The 8,058-nt window shown below is 45.0% G+C and overlaps 1 long non-coding RNA gene across 2 annotated transcripts; it reads right to left on the reverse strand.

Moving 5' to 3' along the window:
- Positions 1 to 5,000: 5,000 nt before the first annotated feature.
- On the reverse strand, positions 5,001 to 7,781 carry LOC138225470 (uncharacterized). 2 transcript variants are annotated; one of them, XR_011183906.1, is made up of 4 exons: positions 7,556 to 7,781; positions 5,963 to 6,485; positions 5,755 to 5,812; positions 5,001 to 5,669 (listed from the first exon to the last, which is right to left on the reverse strand). It is a non-coding gene; the product is annotated as an uncharacterized lncRNA (long non-coding RNA). The 2 variants fall into 2 exon arrangements; XR_011183905.1 differs by lacking the exon at positions 7,556 to 7,781 and having other exon boundaries at positions 5,963 to 6,784.
- Between the last annotated feature and the right edge of the window lie 277 nt (positions 7,782 to 8,058).

Genomic DNA, 8,058 nt, shown 5'->3' on the forward strand with positions numbered 1-8,058 from the left:
GTCCAGAGCACTATAAAGACTACATTTCCCACAAGCCCTGTGGCGACTTCCTTTTGACGTAATCGAATCGCGTCTTTTTATTTTTAATTATAACAACAATACATGCCATAAAAACAAGAATACATATAACACAGAGTATAGTCAGGGGTACATACGATAATACATGTACATGTTATGGAAAAAGATTAAACAAGTAATCTTGTTTAATAGTAAACAAAAGCAGATGAGGTCCGTACATGTTTCAAATTGTCTGTACAGACGCATTTACATCCGTTTTAAAGTGTTTAAACATGGGTCTCCTCTCACAGCATTTCGTTAATTATTATGAAGTATCGTATTTTTTTAAATACAAACGATATTTTCATATTACTTTCAATAGGTTTAAAATGTAGTATTATTTAACTTCTTTAAAAGTAATGTCAATATTAGTTTCCTTCTTTACGTTATCTTTCAGAGTTGCTGTCACAAACGTCACAGTTATCATCTGTATTGATTTTCAATCTCTGCACAACGAGGATCTGTACAGAGGCGCTATTGGACTCGCCGCCATAGACTCGTGTATCTCTGTCGCCGCCCAGTGGACATTTCTCGAAAGTGCAGTTCTTTTTAACTTTTTATGGTAGCAATAAAAATAGATACAATACAAACAAGAGTATATTTATAGCACATCAATAATACCATCAGGGGTACATAGTATAATATATTTACACTTCTGAAAAAAAGATTAAACCAGGTTAATAAAGATAAGGGCTGATATAGTCTGTAAATACACTTTTACATCTATTTAAAATGTTCTAACGAAGCTGCCTGAGGAAAGAACTTACTGTTTTGATTACATGAATCAGAGATTGTGACTCTGCCTTTAGCTTCCCATTCCTTCCAAACAATTTCAATTTCACACCTCTTGTTGTGCCAGAGGGTCCCCAGCACTGCTGTCACCTCTTCTGTACTCCTCCTATGCTAACAGCTGTGTATCTACTGCTGACTCCGTGAAAGGAATCAAGACTCCAGATGATCCCACCCAAATAAAAAAAAAATTCTGGAGTGGAAGGAGGTCTCTGCTTTAGTCGGCTGGTGCCGTGAAAACAACCTCTAACTCTATATAACTCCAACTGCCTGTGTCTCAGGAAGCCCTGGTCCGTTTGTAATGGAAAACCATTGAGAGCACTAGAATGACTGATTTCCATCTTCACTCTAGGTCACTGTGCTGAACAGCACATTACTGTATTCTGCATATGATATGTCTGTTATTTACACCTTTTCTTTCTCACTTTGTCTCTCTGTCCGTTTGGATCAGGTATTTGGAGAGCACCACCACACCAGCCAAACTACCCAAACAGTTGCTTAGGCACTCAAGTGGACTTGATCAAATTAAACTTTCCAACCTAAACAGGAAAATGACAGTTTAAATGGATTCTACTGCCTTATTAATCATATTTCTCTTCTAAATTCTTTTAAAATAAAAACAAATATTTCTGACATGATACACACAAATAGCTATTTTTATACTTTCTGGTTATATTTCAATCTTATAAATGAAGCATTTCTTTCCTGCGGTTTGAGGTTGTTAAAGAGAAAGACCCCATACTATCACAACCCCCTTTACAGGCTGGTGAAAGAGGTGAAATGAGGTAGCGGAGGTGTAATTGAGTCGGAAAGCAAACTCTCACCTGCTGCTTGCCAGGACAGGAATCTTACAAAGGTCCCCTCCTCCCAGGAGGGTCACAGTAACAAATACTAAACACGAATGATTACAGTTCAGGGCCCCAGCACTGCCACCCACTAAAATAAACATGACACACAAGAGAACCCATAAGACAGTCATAGAAATCCATGACACGACAAACACGCTGAACTGGTACAATATAATTAATTCTGATGTTCAATCAAATCACCGAAACACGTGGGCAGTGCGGGCCAGAGAACTACAGAAACTACATTTCCCATACGCCCCGTGGGCGACTTCCTTCTGACGTCATCGACTCGCGCCTTTTCAAAATCAAAATGACTACATTCATATGAAACACACTCAGAAACAATATCAAATGGTTTGATACAGAGTGCAGAAACAACTGAAGAGAACTACCAGAACTAAAACAACACCACACCACTCTGAACTGCGCCTCAGATACTGTGAGATGGTTAGACACTACATGCACACCCTAAAGAAGATAAGCACATACACAAACAGACAACTCTCAGACCACAAAAGGCCTGAAGCCAAGACACAGTCAACAACGCTTGATCCAACTGCAGCTCAGACCTGCAGCAAAGCCTGCTCAAACTCCCCAACCTCGTCCTGACGGCCGGCTGTTTCCCTGAGGCCTGGAATCAAGGACTGATCACGCCCGTCTGTAAAATGGAGACAGACTCGACCCCAACAGGTACCGGAGCTTCAGTGTGAACAGTAACCTGGGGAAGGAACTCTGTCGTAACTTGAATATCTGATAACCGGCCCTCCTTACTGAGCACAATGTCCCGCATTAGAGTCAGAGTCAGACTGGCTTCCTACCAAACCGCCACACATCCCATCACATTCACACCTGGGCACTGCCAGCCCATCTGGACCCAGAACAGCAGAGCCAGGCATTGCTGGAGCAGGACTGTCACACCTGGGCACTGCCAGTCAATCTGGACAAGACCAGAGTTATGGTTTTCCAGGAGAAAGCCAGACCTCAGGGAAACAGGTACAAATTCACACTGAACAACAACACATTGGAGCACACATCCAGCTACACATATCTCGGTCTCACCATCAGCTCTTCTGGGAGTTTTGACCTGGCACTAAAGGCACTGAGGGAGAAGGCACTCAGGGCTTTCTACGCAATAAGAAGGAGGCTCTTCAATGTCAACCCACCAACAAGAATTTCGCTCCAAATATCTGAAAGTGTAATCCAACCCATTGCTTTATACGGCAGTGAAGTGTGGGGTCCCCTCACAGACCAGGAGTACACTCTGTAGAAACTCTAATCAATCTGTAGAAACATCCGCCTTGCGCAGAGAAAAACAGCTAACAGCGAGTGCAGGGCTGAATTAGGCCAGTACCCACTATTGATAAACATACAGAACAGAGTAATCAAACACTTGTTACACCTGAGAAACAGAGGCCACAATTCATACCACCACTAGGCCCTGCTGATCCCAGAGTACAGCTGGTGTTGACACCAGTCAGTCTCAGGACAGCACAGCTGCAGCAACATCAATCACAATCATCCAAATGCGGAGGGGACTGCAGTCCAGAGAAACCCAGCATTTGACAAGGACTGGAGGCCATTTCGCACCACAACTGTAGAACAGGATTCTTTCTGCACACCCAGTACTGGGGGCTGTGTCGGAGGCTCCTCACCAGAAGAGACTTGCATTCCTGTGTGCTCCTCTCGTTCTGTGATGATTTTAAACGTCGAATCGGGCAGGAGGCAGGCGCTCTTCGGGAGCTCTCGTCCCGTGCTATAACTCGGACCACGCGATGGCACAATTGCTTCCTACATCGAAACAGAAACTTCAAACAACAAACCCCAACAAGAAATCTGTGCACACTTGGACTCCTGCTGCAGCTGAGGAGCTGTCACGCACACACCTCCTGTGTGGGTAGTGTTGGCCGTAGGACCTGTTGTTCACAGAGAGAAAAAATACACCATAGCAAGTCAGCACTCAAACAAACCAAAAGGCCAGTTTTATTGAAGTTGACGCAGCTGGCCACTCAAACACTCACTGCGTCTCTTCACCAGGTATCAGAAACAAAATAAAGGAACAATCTTTTTATCATATCCACTCGCACCTTGCTCTCATTTCCAGACTCCTAACTCACCACTCCCAACAAACCCCACTGCTCACAACACCCTTTAAATAGGATTTGGCCCGTACCACTATGGATACAATAGGTGTAAAACAGAAAATTCAAAAGATAAACAATACATAGCACAGCAGTCCGGACTACTTGGACACACAAATACATGAAACCCTTAACAATTCACAGGACAGACATTCAGCAGATCGTCTATACCTAGTTGCCATTTTTCGCAATAACATTAGGCTCTGATAACCTCCCCTCTCAGCATTCCAGCAATGTTATGTTCCTCTAGCTAAGCTTCAGGCATATAACCAGTCTCCTATCTGATTGCAACCTTTTGACCTTTCTGAGGATCCCTCAGAACAAATAGACACTGGAGTCTCCTCTCATGCAGTGCTGTTAAGACTTAAGCTAGTGGCATCCTACACTATGCTTTGTTCCTTTAGGACCATTTCTCTAAAAATAGTGTTCTCTACCTTTTGTTTCCTCTCCTGTCCATAGCTGGAACAACTGTTTGCTAACAAAGACTGTTTATCTGTCTGGAAAGGTCTCCAAACTGTTACCAATTACAAAAGAAAATCCCCTCAGATACATCTTGATCACTCTCTACCAGATAACACATTTTACAGCAGGCCTGAAACACAAAGGATCTCCAACGACCTTGTCCATGGCAGTCTCGCAACTCGTCCAAATAATTCACATCCTGGGGATGAGCTATTGTCCCCCACTCAACTGGAGTGCCACTCCCACTCACACTCAATCTCTCACGAAGACTTGACGCCGTTAACAAGTCTTGAGAATGCCCTGTGAAGCAAAGAACAGGATGTGTTAAGGCTATTCAAAAAGCAAAACTGTAAAAAGGCAGCAGGACCTGACTGTGTATCTCCAGCCACACTACAGCCCTGTGCTGGCCAACTCGCTCCAATCTTTACAGATGTTTTTAAGCAATCACAGTGCCAGACTGCTTCAAATCTTCTGTTATTGTTCCTGTTCCAAAAAAGGACACAAGAACCTGCCTTAATGCCTACAGACCCGTCGCACTAACGTCAGAACTGGCGCGTCTTCCCAACACGTTCGTGTCAGAGTGAGGTGACCCCTCATACAAGAATTATTTCCTGCCTCATATATGACTACGGCACCTAGCAATGCAACAGGTTCTGTTGATCTCCCAGATCCACCAATGCCCACACAGACCAGCGACAAGCATGTGTATCGTATAAGTGACCTTTTTATTTTTCTATCCACATTCACCATCAGCCAAAGACACAACGAAAACAGCAGCAACAGAAGGTCCTTCCAAGGGTCATAATGAATCCAGAGGGACGGCAGTCTTTTCTGTCAAGTACCGAAGAGTGGCCACTCGAACGATTCTTCTTCGTACCTGTAAAGTCTTTGATGGCCCCAGTGAACGAGAGGCCGGTCCCATTTCCCCAGACTCCGTTCAGGTTCCACTAGAAATCCTCCCGCGAACTGTATTCCATTCCCCTCAGTTTGGAGCGGCTAGCCGGGCCGGTTTCTCGCTCCTTGCCTTCAGGTATTAAAAGTCTCTGTACAGTACCTCTGTTCCGATGCCACTGTCTCCCGTGGTCGTCAATCGGTCCTTGCCTCCGCGAACTCGCGCTCCGCAGCTTCCCTTGTGCTGCCTGTGTCGTCTCCCGGGTCTGGTGGGAATCGGGAGCCCGCTCCGTTCCGGCTCAGATGGTTTTATTCCTCCCCTCAGCCCATCTCCCTCAGGGGGTTTTCCACTGTCCCTGTCAGAAAGGGGCTTGCCCAGTATTTTACCAGGAGGAAGCTCGTGTGGCTGAAGAGTGTGAGAGTGCCGAGCTAAGGTGTTATGGGCCCTTATCACTTCTTTGTTCACTCTCCGGGTCGGAGAAACCTGAAAAGAGACAAACGTTGTGAGACCATTTATAAGCTTGGTGACCTCAAATTAAACAGAACAATAGCAACACTGTTCTACAAACCTTTCATTGAAAGGGTTTTCAAACACTGTCCCACTTGCTGGTTTGGCAACATCAGTAGCTGGAATTGAATATGCAGCCATTAGTCTGCCTGGCAAAAAACAACCGGTCTCTCCAGTGGTCTGCATACAAGTGAACACACAAACCCCATACTATTAAAACCCCTTTAGGGCACACTCACACCACAACACAATCAACCCGACAGACTCACCAACACTGGACTGCAGAAGCGGCAGGAAACCCTTGAGAACATGAGCAGAGCATGCAAACTCCACACAGACAGCACTCCAGGAAACCAGACACATGAGAACATGTGCAGAGCATGTGCGCCGTCTCTCAGCCTTTCACCTCCACATGCAGATCAGGACGCGACCGGAGACCGGAGACTCCTCACTCCTGCAGGAGGAGGCGCCGACGGACTCGCTCAGCCCAGCGCTTACATTTCCCCACCAGCTGCGTGTTTCCCTGACAGTCCTGTCCTACAGCCTGCGACTCACCGCTTCTTCCTTATCTTCTGCGAAATGTCCACAAAATACTCCAGCCAGCGCCTTTTAGACTAAAGTTTCGGCTTTGCCAGCTGTTTCCCTCCCGGAGTTCAGATCGCAACAACTTCTGCAGCACCGTTTCCCCGGCAACCACGTTTTATTTAACAAAGTAAAATAAACACAGGAGAAAAGTTTGCAAACATGCAGGCAGGATGAGCGCTGCAGACACATGCTGCTGCCCGGGTCCGTCTTGTGAAATAAACAGAAAGAAAAATACACACTCGAGTACACATAACACAATCAGGGGTACACAATACTCCTGCTCTTTACTCAAACAGGTTCAACAGGTCAATAAAGAGCAGGTCGGCACAGCTGTCATGATGTCTCATTTACAAAGAGTCTGAAGATTTGCTCGTCTCTTCCCAGAGCAGTTTCACTCCGGAGAGCAAGAAACAGCTCCTGCCATAGAAATCCGCGACACGACAAATACGCTGAAATTGTATAATTAATTCTGATGCTCAATCAAATCTGCGGAACGCGTGGGCAGCGCACGTGTTCTGTAGGCTCTATAGAGCACTAGGGAGACTACATTTCCCACAAGCCCTGTGGGCGACTTCCTTATGACGTAATCGATTCGCGTCTTTTTTCTTTTTAATTATAACAACAATACATGCCATAAAAACAAGAATACATATAACAGAGTATAGTCAGGGGTACATACAATAATACATGTACATTTTATGCAAAAAGATTAAACAAGTAATCTTGTTTAATAGTAAACAAAAGCAGATAAGGTCCGTACATGTTTCAAATTGTCTGTACAGACGCATTTACATCCGTTTTAAAGTGTTCAAACATGGGTCTCCTCTCACAGCATTTCGTTAATTATTATATCGTGGAAGTATAATATTTTTTAAAATACAAATGATATTTTCATATGGGTTTAAATGTAGCATTATTTTACTTCTTTAAAAGTAATGTCAATATTAGTTTCCTTCTTTACTTTAGCTTTCAGAGTTGCTGTCAGAAAAGTCACAGTTACCATGTTTTGATTTTCAATCTCAGCACAACGAGGATCTGTAAGGAGGCGCTTTAAGATTCGCCGCCTAGACTCGTGTATCTCTGTCGCCGCCCAGTGGACATTTCTCAGAAGTGCAGTTCTTTTTTAACTCATGTAGCAATAAAAATAGATACGACACAAAACAAGAGTATATATAGCAAATCAATAATGTCATCAGGGGTACATAGTATAATATATTTACACTTCTGAAAAAAAAAATATCTGCACAACAAGTCTTCGACAGCGCTTTGAGACTCACCGCCATAGAGTCGTGTATCTCTGTCGCCGCCCAGTGGACATTTCTCGGAAGTGTCACCGCCCGCCGTAATTAGGTAAAGTCCCGGAATTGAAATTGTGATTGGACGAAAGCCGTATCTGCCCCGCCTCCTGCCGAAATCTCGGTGCTGATTGGTTCTGAGCCGAGTCACTCAACTTGAGGGCGGTATTTCCGTGGAAGAACACGGAAGGCCGTGGTGATTGGCTAAGAACGGTGTCACTCACCCAAACGGTGTCAATCCCGCCTATTCCAGCCAACGGCGCTGATTGGACAAGCCCTGCGCCGCTCATTTACGTCACTTAACGGAGACGTATCCGGATCTGATGCGTGATTAGCGCGACAGCCGGTCCGTCGCCCGAGGTCGGTGTGGAGCCACGGCTCAGGATGCTGTGGTTCCGCTCTCTGCTCGTTAAGCACTGCGGACTCCTGGAAAACCGTATTGCAGGGCAGAGAGTTATTGAAATCCAGACGTCGCTGGAGAGTTT

This window comes from Lepisosteus oculatus, chromosome 28, assembly GCF_040954835.1.
Source record: "Lepisosteus oculatus isolate fLepOcu1 chromosome 28, fLepOcu1.hap2, whole genome shotgun sequence".
Classification (NCBI taxonomy): Eukaryota; Metazoa; Chordata; class Actinopteri; order Semionotiformes; family Lepisosteidae; genus Lepisosteus; species Lepisosteus oculatus.